Raw genomic sequence first — 13,559 nt, forward strand, 5'->3', positions numbered from 1 at the left:
TCCGAATTCGAATCAGAGTCCGCATCCGATTCCAAAGCCGAGTTCCAATTCCAATTCCCCCGAAATCAGGCCCAAAATACCACTTTATATAATACTGTTGACATATGTTAATCAGGCGTACGAACACGCGCCGCAAGGAGAGACAGAAGGATGGGGATAAAGCCGAGGACCCGGACCAAATCGAAACGTGTGGATGATGTTGTTGCTGCTGCTGCTGCTGATGTTGCCGCTGATGATGATGTTGCCGCCGTTCCTTTTCCTGATGATGAGGGGGTGATGGTAATGAGGTTGCTGCGGGGCGGGTCAAAGGCATTAATTCGAATTCAATCTGCAAGGCTCAGCTCAGCGACAAAGTAAAAAGCCTATTTGAGGAACACACACACACACTCACAGAGACACACACAACAGAGAGAGACAAGCTCAGCCAGGAAGATAGAGACGAGTGGCGAAGGACGAGAAGACCACCACGGAAACAATCTGATTGGAATAAAAGCTGCCGAGTGGCGGGGCCCAAAAGGACTTTTGAAACAAGGGTTGTCCTCCACTTCGACGTCTGTTGGCAGTTTGGGAGATAATTTAATTTCAGATTCGCATGAACGATGAGATAAAGCCCACGGCCGAGTTACGAAACGTGAGGGTGAATCGGACGGCTAGCATATTGATGCAATCAACTAATCTTCGCGCTTCCGTAGCGCTGACCCACTCCCCCTTTTTTCCAGAGCCCCTGGCCATGGAAACCATCCCACCGATAGGCCACAGTTGATAAGGAGGACGGAGCTCTATACGCGATTGATTTAACATATTTCAATCGGATGTGCAAGTGAAGCGTGATTCGAATGGTGATCGGATCGTGACTGTCCCACCCTTACCAAGCCATTACTTTTGGTATAATGGGTGATTATTAGAAGGTTTATGCGTTTTATATTTGTTTATTTTTGTACTAATGTTAAATAAAATATTTCTTCGTATATTGATATAAATATAATATTGATAAAATAAATTTATCATGAATTCAAATAGTAAAACCAGATTGTAGAACCATAAAATATACTCAATTGTTCTAGTACAAACAAAAATCTAGCTTTAGTCGAAAAACATATGTAAAGTGAGTTATATAAAACATATTTGTTGGGTTAATTGTTTTAGGGTTCTCTAAATGTTTTAGTGTCCAAAAAATCTTCTTCGAACTACCATCTCTATTTAATTTGACTCATTTGTTGTTGTGCAATTAAAATGGAACGATCCGCATCGATTTTGATCTGCTTTGTGCGCCGAGGCGTTCAAAAAGGTTTTCCATTCATCGACCGAAATTCAAACAGGCGGTGGAGAGGTGGCTTCCATTTGGTAATTTGCCAAGACAACAAGAACAACAACAACAGCAACACCAACAACATAAGTTTTCCACTTTGTATTTGTGTGCGAGGGTCCACTCGTAATTTGTCCACCAGACGCTGCCTCATTTCTTTACTATTCCGCATTATATTTTCTTATTTTTTGTGTTTGCAATTAAACGCAATTGCGTTGGCCAGTAACGACCCACTCTTCGTTTTCCCCGCCCTCCATTTTCCTCGGGTTTTCCCTAGGTTTTCCTCTGCGACGCGACGTCGCCATCGCCATCGTCGCCTGTCGCGCTTTTAAAACTGTTTCCTGTGCGCTAAATGGCGTTTTTGTGTTGGAACCCATCTTCTTCTGCTGCTTCTTCTTGTTTTTGTTTTCCATCAGCGATGGGAGGCGGAAAATGGGGGGAGGGGCGTCCATTGCAGGCGACGATAGTTTATGTCCCTATATACCCAGCAAAAATGGCGACATTAAATGAGCAAAAACTTTTATATCATTTCTTTGCACTCCACGGAGTTCGAGGCAGCGGAGACACTGAGAAACTTGATTGATACCATTCAAATTTATAATAAATCAAATTTTATAATTAATGTACTTAAAAGTAGATTTTAATAAGGTTCAACATTGTGGTTTCAGTTCCTTTTCATGTTCATGTACAACATTATAAAACCAAATTACTTTTTATAATTAAATGGAATGGAAAAAAATTTAATTAATTATAAAAAATAGGATTTTGCATAATAAGCATTTAAAATGGAGGTTTTAATTAAATGGAGTTTAAAAAAGCCCAATAAATGAAAAAACGAAAATACAATATAATATTTTACAACCTTACCTATTTAAGCCACTATTTTTTTGTGTGCACTTCTGGTTGCATTTCTTAAACAATTAAAACTTTGCTCGTCTACCTACAAAGTTGCCAATTTGGATAACCTCTAAACCAGAACCGATGACAGAGGGCCAAAAGGGGGAGGAGAACGGCTGGAGGATGAAAAGCGACGAGGAAAACCAAGCGAACGAACGAGCGACAATGAAAATGAAAAACTTTAGCGCAGAGCAGTCAAAACCAATTTGGAGAATTTAATTAAAATTGCAAAACTTTGGCAACTGATTAAATTTTCCAACAAGAGCCCGGAGTGAGGCCAGGTAAAAAGCTTAAAACAAAATATAAAAAAAAAAAACAAAAATAAAATAAAATAAGGAAGAAAAGCTGTGCCTGGAGACCAGCGACAAGTTTAAATTTTTAAACATGCCAGAGGGAAACGTTGAAAAAATCTACATTCGCTTTCGTTTGCAGTGAAAATGTTTCAGGAACAGAATAACGCAGAGCCATATATAAATGTGTGTGTGTGTGTATATGTTTGTTTGTACGTTTAAAATATGGCAGCCGGAGCAGGACGAGGACTTGAACCAGCCCAAAAACAGAAGGGCACCAGACCCAGACCCGGGTTGATGTTGCCTGCTCTGGCGATGGCAGCCATCATCATCATCATCATCATCTGCAGAAGCAGCAGCAGTAGAAGCAGCAGCAGATTCTGAATCAGAGGGACCAGCGAACGACAGACGTCGACGACTGGCAAAGTTTCCCCAATTTAATTTCATCATACTCCCGGGTGTGCGTTGAACTAACGAATGGAACGACGGCCCCGAGATCGCAGCTCGTGGGGCGAGGAGGGCAGACATCCAACGCCCGGCAATCACGTAGACGACCCCCATTTTCCCTCCCGTTCCCGAAAAGAGCGCTTCTGGGGGTGGCTATCCAATCGCCATACTGGCCATGGGGTTTCGAGGTTTCGGGGAATTGGTGAATCAAGGGGAAGTCGGGGTTTCGGGGGTCTCGGGGGTCTGGGGACCGAGCATTGAGCAATCGAGCTGGCAGGGCTCTGTTATTTTAATGAAAATTGGAAAGTGCCGAGTGCTCCTCCCCGCCACTCTGCTTGGCCTCGGTTCCTGCTCCAGTTCCGTTTTCTATGACCGGCGCATTAATTTCAAGATGTCTTAGTGGGCACTTTATGAATATTGGGCGTTCCTTTGATTTTCTGTTTTCGTTCCGAATTAGGTTTAAAGCCATTTGCAGTCTTTGATGAAGTAGAATTTGGTGGGAGGAATTTTAATAATAAGTATTTGGACTGAACATGAGGTAAAAAAAACTCTATAATATATAATGGGGTAAGTAAATATATTTTACAATTTTTTTAAATACCATGTACCAAAATTTAAACATGATTAGTGAGGTAGGAAACCTTGTTTATTTTAAACTTTGTTATTTACATATATATAATTATTTTTTCTGGTTCATTTGGGCGAACACTCTTTTAATTTAACAAATCTAAGAGTTTTAAATTAAAATATAAAATCCATACAATATCTGCCAAATCTTCACCTTCAATCTCCCCTCAGAAGCCCGTATTTCACTGTCAGCCGCAGAACAGGAATATGACAACTCCCACCTCCAAGGAATCCTAGTCCCCGTCCAAGCTAATTAGCACCCATAAAACGCACATAAATATGCGCGGCCCAATAAATTATAAATTATGACTTTTTCGCCACCACCCGCGCCTTCGAGCGTTGGCCAAACCGCAGACAGACAGGCAACAGTTTCATAAAATTTCCACTCGAGTGCGCAGAATCTCCGAATAATGGGAACGGGACCCCGAATCAGACTTGAGGCGGATGCACGAAACAGTGCGATGACTTCCGGTATTAACTAATTTTTTGCGCCTTTCGCCCCCGGGCATGTGTACTCGTATATATCTTTAAAGCCGTGCCAAGGTTGTGCGAAAAAAGAAGCAGTAAGAAGTGAGGAAAAATCCGAACCCATCCTGGTATATTCGCTATCCCATCCGTAAAGTGGAGTGGAGTGGCTGGATGGGCAAAGTGGTTGGGATGGGGCGAACTAATCCCTAGCACTCGTGATGCCTTTGGCAAATACTTTGCACCGCCGACTGCGCGACGAATTGGAAGCAATCCGATGTCTGTCTGCACACAGAGACTCCACTTTGGGGGTGGTGGTGCTGCTCCGGCCGTAACGGTGGCTATGGCTATCCACCATCCACCCTCGGTGGTGCTGCTGCATGGGCGTTGCTCTTGGCTGGGGGGTTGCAAAATAGAAAAAAATCTTAAACAAAGTATCGGGCCCAGACCCTCGGAGCACTCGAGGCCACTCGTCACTCCGGCGAGCGGATTTCTATGGACCGGCGGAGTTTCGGGGCCAGAATAGGAGGCTTAGAGTCAAGTGAGTCTCAGCTGCTCGGCGAGACAAAGTCGGGGAGTTAGTTCAGGTTCAAAGCTGACTCCTGCCGGATAAAGCCGACAAGCTATCTCATCTGAGGCGCTATTCAAAAGCCGAGGCTCTGGGAAAAACAATTTTAAAAAACTTATGATTTTAAGTTTATCTTTAATGGTTGTGTATTAATTTTGAACTAGAATCAAAGAACTAGAGCGACTATTATTTTAAGGACTTGGTGCATAATTTTAGGCTGGTATATCTTTTCGATTATTATCAGTAAACAATTAAATTAATTGTTATCTCGGCAAACAGTTACTCTTTTTCTATAAGAGCCATACTATTTCAACCAATCATTTTAATGGAAACCTCAATCTCACAACAGGAAAAATAATACGAAATTGTCTGCAATTTTCGTGTAATTTTCGTTAACATTTTTTCCTTTTACATTTTCGCCTTCTTGCCTGCACTTTGCGACTCACTGAACGGAAAAATTATAGACAACTAATCGATGCGGCGTCTCTATATAAAGTTTTCCCAATACATTTCCCTCGGGATGAAGTTGGCAAGGTGTTTGCGCTTGTTTTACCAACAATTTGCTGGTCTAATGGCCCAAAGTCGTGTCGGGAATAGGCTGGCAAATGTTTTCCACTTGGCCAACACCAACAAAAGTCTTTGTGACGGCTTTAGGGGCTTTCCCTCGGTTTGCCAGTTTGTTTGTTTGTCGGTGTGAAGCGCGAACTTTTATGGTAATTGTTGTTTCTCTGTGAATTTTGTTTGGATTTTTTTAGCGTTTGTGGGTGATACTTTTTCTGGGAAAAATGTAGTCAAATATTTTATATGAAAATGTACATACAGGAAAAGCGAAGAGATTCGATGGAAAAAACATTTTTAAAAGTATTAAACAAAAGTTTCTGTTGAAAAATAAAATAAATACAAGCGAAGTTTTGTAAATATAATTGGCAGCAAAAGAAAAATATTTAAGCTTTCCATGTTGTCGTCGCTTAAATAAAATACTACAATTTGTTTTAAAACGAAAACGTGGGTTTGCTCTCCCCAAAAAATTGTTATAGGCCATGTCAAATTCTTAAATAAATTTCTGTGCTAAAAATATATTCGCAAAAACAACAAAGAATTCAAGAGAACAATATCCGTATTCCACTCAAGTCACAAAAACCATTAGGCAAAATCAAACCAAACTTAGCCTCAGGGGTAACATTCGAAATGCGTATTTTTTTATGAATGAACCAACATAGTGGCAATTCATAAGAAATTTCACAATATAATGCACCATAGAAAGTGATCCAAGTAAAATGGGAAGGTGAAGTTGAAGAAACGGATTACTGGCCATAATAACAAACATCGCTTGACTTTCGGGCCGGGTTTCAAAATCGGAGTTTCAGGTACTCGGTGGCAATTCAGGTGAAATATGTTCGATTCGGAGCAAGGACTCGGTGACTGGCTTGTTGAACAATGCCAAATGACGAATGACGCATTATTCCTGACATCGAATTGTGTCACTGACAGCCGTATTCAGGAACATTTCCCTCCGGTTCGTTTTTTTTTTCTTACCTTCCCCCTTGGATTTGCCCATACTACCAATTTGGCACCCACACAGGCAGCGGCGGAGTAAACAATAAATAATGCCAATGTCATGTTGTTTAAGGTGTATAGGCCCTAACATAATGCGCAATCATTCACTTTGCCCGACTTGACACTTCGTCTGCCCCCGGACCATGAAAGTGTGAAAAATGCATGTGAACATTTTGATTGATTTTTACTCGACTTTTTTTAATGTTGCCAAACCTCAAAAATCAATTTAAAAAACTGACAGGGTGGGGATTTCTTTTAGAATAAGAATTTTGGAAAATATAAATGCTAGACTTACTGGTTTTACTTTTAACTTTTGTTCAAGGTTTTAAAATTAAGGTTTAAATTAATTATTGATATTAGTCTTTATAAATGAAATTATATTTGTTAAGTTACATTAAATTGCTTATATTTGGCTTCGATTTTTGCTCCCAACCAACAGCTTTAAGTGTTTTGCTTCGTATAAATTATGCGCTCAAGTTCCGAACGAATCCTTTTCACGCTTAGCTGTACATTTTTCTTTATTTTAAATAGAAATTTCGCATTTACACTTGAACTCTGCTGGCAGTTGAGCGCTCACCGTGCGGGGAAGGAGTTGTATTTTTCTGTGGGGCAGGAGGACCTCCCGGCATCGCCTGTCAGTCAGTTAGACATCGGCGGGAACGTCATCGTTGAGGCACAAGAACAAAAGGACTTCCGGTGACGTTTAAATGCGTGGCATGTCACAGCGCAGCAGCAGACAGCAGCATCCTGGCTGAAAGCTGAAGGCTGAAGGCTGAGTTCTGCGCTCTGAGTCCTGATTCCTGAATCCTGAATCCTGAAGGCTCAAGCTTCGGCAGCGGCGTGTGCCGGCAGGAAACACGCCAGATCCCAGAGGGGGAGATCCCAGAGGGTTGTCCCCTGAACTTGCATTCCATTTATGCATATTTTTTGGGGGTAATGCCCAGCCAAAAAAAATATATATATATAATACGAAAACAAAACCTCGAACTCCTGCATTGATTACTATTAACTAATGAAGCAGGGGCAGCAGCAGTCACCCTTGCGGCAAGTTCAAGTGCACATGTTGTGGGGCACGCCTCCCATTTTCATTCCCATTTTCCTCTCCCAGTCGAGATTGAACAATCAGCCAAGCAGAAGTCGCTAGTATATCAACTTATTAATTTCATGAAGTGCCAGGCACATCAATGTCTTCCCATAGAGCGAGCAACAATGGGCAACTCTCCGTCAACGCCTAACAAGATCCGCAAGGAGCGTCCTAGGACGAGGACTAGATCCTGGACGGGGGCACATCGCATCATCACGTATGATTACGCACATTGTTCGTGCGCAGCTCAAAATGCTGTCGAAAATTAAAATTCAGAGACCCTCCTACTTAACTTACCTTTCCTTAGCCCTTGATTACACTGTGCAATATTTGACAAAACAAAGTGGAAAGTAGTTTAGTATAGAATTTTTGTATTATTAATTAATTATTATATTAATTATTAAGATTATCAATGCTACTTTAAAATAATAAATAACAATAACCATCACCAAAAATAATAAAAATAAAACCTTTTTGAATTTCCAATATTAAATATGAAGTGCTTTAATATTTGTATACAATTTGGTTTAAGCAGGGATTCCGTTACTTAAAATCGAAGCTTTAAATTTATAAATATGATTTCGAAGATAGAGTCATTCATTCATAAAGAATAAATATTATTTGATATGGGAAATCTTTGATAAAATATTCTCAGAGCCTGGAAATACTTGCATGGCCCAAAAATCCTTAAAAATTTAAATTTTCGCCAAGTGTACTAAAGAGGGTGGGGGAAAGTGAAGCAGAACAACGACGTGATTGCATTACACAATCAAAACAGGCACAGCAGCTCCCAGATCGCAGGGGTTGTCGTCGTCCTATCGAATCGAGAGCCCCGAACGAACCGGCGAAAAATCAAAGCCGGGGCACTAAAGCACTAAAGTAATAGACCAACCAACCAACCAACCAACCGACCGCCTGCGAATGCGGATGCGAATGTCGAAACGTGTGCGTGGGCGTTGCAACTGCTCCGCCCCATCATCAGAATCCAATCAAATTAACAACAACAGGCCGCAGAAGCGGCAACAGGAGCAGAGTCTGGGCTTATGAAGCCCCTGATGAACCCGAACCCAGATTCCCGTTTTCCCTTTTCCAAAAACTGACCCCCACTCCAACGTGCTTCGCCGCCTGTCGATGGTACGTTAATTTCAATTTGATTTCCGCCCAGTGGAGGAGGGGTGGAAGTGGAGAGGAGGGGGGTTGGAGAACGTCTAAGCAACAATTATACGGCAACTTCATTAGGTCAACATGCGGCATTACTAGCGAACGGCGAATCTGAAGAGGGTGGCAATGAATGAGGGGCGGGATCGCTGGTTTGCGGCTTACGCAATGCCCTCTATGATGGCGATGATGATGATGATGATGGTGATGATGGTGGGGGCGGATGCGCAAGGGGTAGATTAATCAGGGTAAAACTATTAATTAAATACCAATTCATTTCCGCAAATTCAAAGCACACTCTCCCACATCCATCCAGCCTTCCTCCAACCCACAGATGTGGTCCTTTGTGTGGGCTTTGGCTGGATTTCCAATTCAGCTAGAACATTTGCCCGCAATGAGCAACCTGATGGCCGCTTTGATTTCGGTTTGAATTTGGATTCCGACTCGGTAGTGGTTCTGCTACTTCCAGTAAGGTATTTTAAGATGATTCTGGTTCTTGATTATGGGAAAGAACATTCAGACAGCACTGAACGGCAAAGCCTTTTCCAAATTAAGGCAGAAGTTAGCGAATTTACTTTGATCTTTATCACAAGGTGTATTTCTTATAAACAACTTATGTAAGTAACTGATATGATAGACCAAAGTTAATATTTTCCTACTTTTAAGAGCAGGTATCACAAAATTATAAGGCTAATAAAATCCCGTACGCGATTTACATTTTTATTTTTATTTGCGAACCTATTTAGCATGAAATTACCCAAATCAGGAACCCATAAATAGCCCTCACACCCTGAGAATCTCCCTCCCATGGAATATGACAAATCCAAAGCATCTAACGTTCAGAAACATGGGGTTTTTGCCCCAAAGCGAAAATGAACCAACAAAAATGCAGATGAACGGGGAAATATGGCAACAGAAAATCGTCATAATAAAATCCCCAAGCTTATCAGTAAGCGCAGCGCAGTCAGGGTATTAACAAAAACAAAAAAAAAAAGATAGAATACAAAAAAACGAGAAGGGGAAAATGATATACCCCAGAAAGATCTCGGAACGATGAGCGGGTGCTCGAGCTTTGCTCATCCGGTGTGTCAACAATTCCCAGGCTTCAACGCTTTGATGTTGCCCACGGAAAACGCCCATCAACCCACCGCCCACCGCCCATCAGCCCACCGCCCACACCAAAATCCGTGATGAGCAGACGGACGGAGCCACTAAGCTCAGACAGTGTCATCCACTCTGACGGTGATGGCATCATTAACGCATATTCCGGACTGCCTTTCGGGCACAACCAGACGCCACCAGACGGATCCGTGTCCGGGTCCGGGTCCTGGTTTTAGGTCCCCGGGAAAATCCAAGCTTGGAGGTTCGAGTTTGAAGGCTCGCTCCGTCGTTTCCGGCTTTTGAAGTTCGAGCGGCAAAGCTTTTAATTTTCTTTGTTTTCACACCGACGTTTGAGGCCAAAAGGCGTAAATTAATCGAAGGCTTAATTAGTACACACCAGCCAAGGACTCCCCGACGACAACGGCGATGATGACGATGATGATGATGGCTCGTTCAGCGAACGGCGTCAACGTGGCGTATGATTAATAAACAGCTCCCTGGCGGATAAATTCCCCTCCGTTCGCCATTCACCCGATTTATGTTGTGTGCACTAATTATAGGCATCAATGAAGGTGAAGGTTGTCAATATCGCCGCGCCGCAATGGAGGGAGCTGAATTTCCATTTGAAATGTTTTGTAGGTTGTGAAAACAATGGGCCGCCTCCGACGAGTTAATCCTACTGCCACCCACAACCCACTTCGCGTCCACTGTTTTTTTTTTCGTTTTTTTTTTCATTTTTGCACGAGTACTGCGGCAACGTAGTTGGCTGCCACTTAATGTATTTTGCATACTAATTAGGTTGTTTGGCGGCTGCCGTCACATTTCAAGTGTTGAAACAGGTGACAGAAAAAAAAGCGACATTAAGACCAGCTGCAAAACGAAACTCGTTGCAGCAACAGAAGCAACTGCACTTGAAGCAAACGCCTTTGAGTTGCAGCCAAGGAAAATGGCAATTGTTTAGAATGGGCTTAAGTAGTTGGGGAATGCGCTACCTGCGAAGGAAGTTGTTTTTCGTTAGTAACATTAAGTAATTAGCACGTATCTTTTGTTGTTTCCTAAAAAAAATATAGAAATTTTTAAGAAATGCAAGTATATTATCTGTTTATAAATAAAATAATAATATTCTCTTGTAAAGAATTATGGCTATTTTTTCTAAGTGTTAACCCTAATCACAATAATTAATCACAATATGTAATCAATTTTTAATTCCCGATTTTACGCGTTTCCGCTACCTTATCATTTGACTCAACAACGTGGGCACTCTAATTACAATATAACCTTTTAAGTGTGCCATTAGGATTATCAATCAACGAATCAATCGCGGCTATAAATTTCCGATGAATTAAAGTGCCTCAGGTTTTGTTTACCCAATTGATAAGCAAGACGCCATGTGTAGATTGGACTTTCCAGGTGGCAACAAATAAAACCTTGTAGATTACTTGATAGATTGCACAAATTTAAATATGCACAGTTTTTAATATGCATTTATTTTTAGGCCGTAGAAATATTTTCTAGTGTTCAGGTAGAAGTTGCAAGTTCTGTTATGCCCCAAGCCCCAGGTTCATCTGCAATTTTGCTTTTTAATTTGAAAGGCAGATGACTTTTTATGAAAGTGCAGACTTCTAAGAAGCGCGTTTCTCAAAAACAACTAGAACATAAGCAGCAGAAGAGGGAAGGCGCGAAGTGAAAAATGTTTTAATTACTCATCTCAAGGCGACTCGGCAGAACCTTTCCCCATCGCCCCCTGCTGATTGACGCTTTGAAAGGCTGTGGGTGGGAGGTCAACGTGAAAGTAAATTAATTAAATAAAATAAGTTTGTAAAAACGCAATTTTTAAACAAGTCAAAAGAGGAAACGCGCTTTTTCCATACTTCCAAAAAAGAAACAACATAAGCATATGATAATTTTGATAATAGTCTATTTTTCTAAGAAGTTATTTCTAAAACTCTTTAAGAGATTTCAAATTTAAGCAATATTAAACAATTTAAATTTTTTGAATTTAAGTTTTATAATTTTTTTTCTTATTTTTTATTCTTTTAAAGTTTGCGATCATATTTCGAATTGAAGTGTTTTCGTGTCTTGAATTTTAGATTAGCTCCAGCAGAATCGGCAAAGTTCTTTTTGCAATTGTTGCTGGAACACTCGAATGCCTTCATTCTGATATTTTCTCCCCGGTTGCCGCTGTTGTGTGCTAAATAGTTCCCCCAGGGCCGAATCCACTCGAGTCGTGCTAATGAGAACACCCCAGTGACAAGGAGCCGCTGACAAGGACGAGCGAGTGCCGACGCCAAAGGATGGTTTTAATGCACGGTGCTGCATTATTCAAATGCTCGAGCAGGACGAAACAATATTTTACTGCAGCGACGGAGCGAAGTGGAGTGGACCCTGCCACGAATTCAACAAGGAGGTGTGCAGATCCTTAGCCAGATCCTGCGGCAATGCAGCGTGCTCCATTTGCACACATTTCGACAAGGCAATTAATTATGCTAAATTCGTTTAGAGAACGACAAACAGCCCCTAAAAAGGATATAGCCACGGCTGTATTGTTTAAGCAAATCTTGCTTTGTTCTATTAAAAAGAATATCTAGCGAAATACAAATTATTTTGCATATATTAAATACCTTAACAAAAATAGACAACATATGTTATTCAAAGTAAACTAATAAACGTTTATTGATTTGTTAGTTTGGTGTGATTTTAGGTAAAGAAACTGTTGTCATACTAGGAACTATTTTTATTTAAAATAAAAATTCTCAATCCCGTTTTAACATTTTTAAGCTCTAAATGTGTTTTGTTTATTTATTTTTATTAAAGAAATACATCTTACAATGCTCTCAGCTTTAAAGCAGCTCTTTGGTGTTTAATAAATAAATACCGGACCAAAATCTTAGAAAATCATAAGCCCATTAATCTTTCGCATCCGTTTATCGCATGAAGTCCTCCGTAATTCATCCCTGAAACGTTGTGTGGCCCAGAACCACCTTTGACCAGCGCACGGGAAGACTTTTGAGTGGATCTGAGGCGGAGATCTCCGGGCGGAACAGTGGGGTCCTGACATTTGCGCTGGCCATGCGCAATTAATTACAAAAGTGTTTGCGGACAAATGCCGCCCAACGAGGAGTGTGTGTGTGGGCACCAGGGTGTTTATCCTGTGAACCCCAACTGGACATGGCCATGAGGAAATCCAGCGACGAGGGCATTTCTTTTTGCCAGCTAGCCAGCTAGCCAGCTTTTCGCTTATGTGGCTCAAGTGGTCCAGAGACCGAGAGAGGCGGCAGCTCTTTTGCTTTGAGGTTATTTGCTTTTAATGACTCGCAAACTACACCCGCACACACATGGCGTATGCGTGATGTGTAATGTGTGGACTGCTTAAGTGTTTTCAGATATCGCGCATCAGTGGCCAACGTCAAGCAGCCCTGGGCCGCATGGTTTGTTGACTTTTAGACGCTGTTTGTTTGTTTGTTTGTTTGTCAGCACAATTTTGTTTTCTCATCTCATCTCTCTCTCTCGTTCTGCTTTTTTTTCCTGTTTTTGCACACATATCCCCCATTTTTTGTACTTTTTGGCTTTTCATCTTGGCATCGGCGCAGACAAGCGGCCTCATAAATGAGCTTTGAAGTTTGCATACGCGAGTGCATGCAGTGTAGAGTCACTGGCTGAAGGGATAATGCAACGCAATTATAGACTGAGCCCGGCTCCACCCGCCCGCCACCCCGCCCATATCCTTGAAAATAAATTGTTTTGTTAATTATTTATGGTTGGTTTAATGAGTGTGTGCCGTACGATGTGTTTACTGTACTCACTGTTTTCCGGCGGTCTGGTCTCTTCGCCTGGGACGTCGACTTCCATGAGTTTGTTATACTTTTGCATTTTGCAATTATTTTAATGAGTTTTGCATTTAAGCGATTTTATGCAATCATCGCCATTCGCAATAGTGTTGGGTGCAAAAAGGGATATGTACATAAATACGAATGTGCGGCATAATTGCCGTTTTTGCTTCATTAAAAAATAAATCTTTATATGGTCGGCAGACTCATTAAAAGTTGAATAAAATTTATC

The sequence above is a fragment of the Drosophila ficusphila genome, unplaced genomic scaffold, assembly GCF_018152265.1.
Source record: "Drosophila ficusphila isolate 14025-0441.05 unplaced genomic scaffold, ASM1815226v1 contig_787, whole genome shotgun sequence".
Taxonomy (NCBI): Eukaryota; Metazoa; Arthropoda; class Insecta; order Diptera; family Drosophilidae; genus Drosophila; species Drosophila ficusphila.